Source organism: Brassica oleracea, unplaced genomic scaffold, assembly GCF_000695525.1.
Source record: "Brassica oleracea var. oleracea cultivar TO1000 unplaced genomic scaffold, BOL UnpScaffold01182, whole genome shotgun sequence".
Classification (NCBI taxonomy): Eukaryota; Viridiplantae; Streptophyta; class Magnoliopsida; order Brassicales; family Brassicaceae; genus Brassica; species Brassica oleracea.
Window position 1 is genome coordinate 8408 of NW_013617738.1, and position 426 is coordinate 8833.

The window sequence follows — 426 nt, forward strand, 5'->3', positions numbered from 1 at the left end:
TGGTTGCAAGGGGATATACTCAAGTATATGGTGAAGATTATCTAGACACTTTTGCACCAGTGGCCAAGCTTCACACTATAAGGATTCTCTTGTCTCCTGCTGTCAACTTTGAGTGGGATTTATGGAAGATGGATGTGAAGAATGCCTTTCTTCACGGAGAATTGGAGGTTGAAGTTTACATGAGATCACCTCCTGGTCTTGAGAACATGGTGAAGCCAGGAAATGTTCTCAGATTAAAGAAGGCAATTTATGGCTTGAAGCAATCTCCAAGGGCTTGGTACCATAAGTTGAGCACCACCCTCAATCGAAGAGGCTTTGTAAAGTCAGAAGCTGATCACACCCTCTTCATATTAGCTAGTAGGCAAGATATTGTGGTCATCTTAGTCTATGTGGATGACATTATCATCACTGGTAGCAACAAGGAAG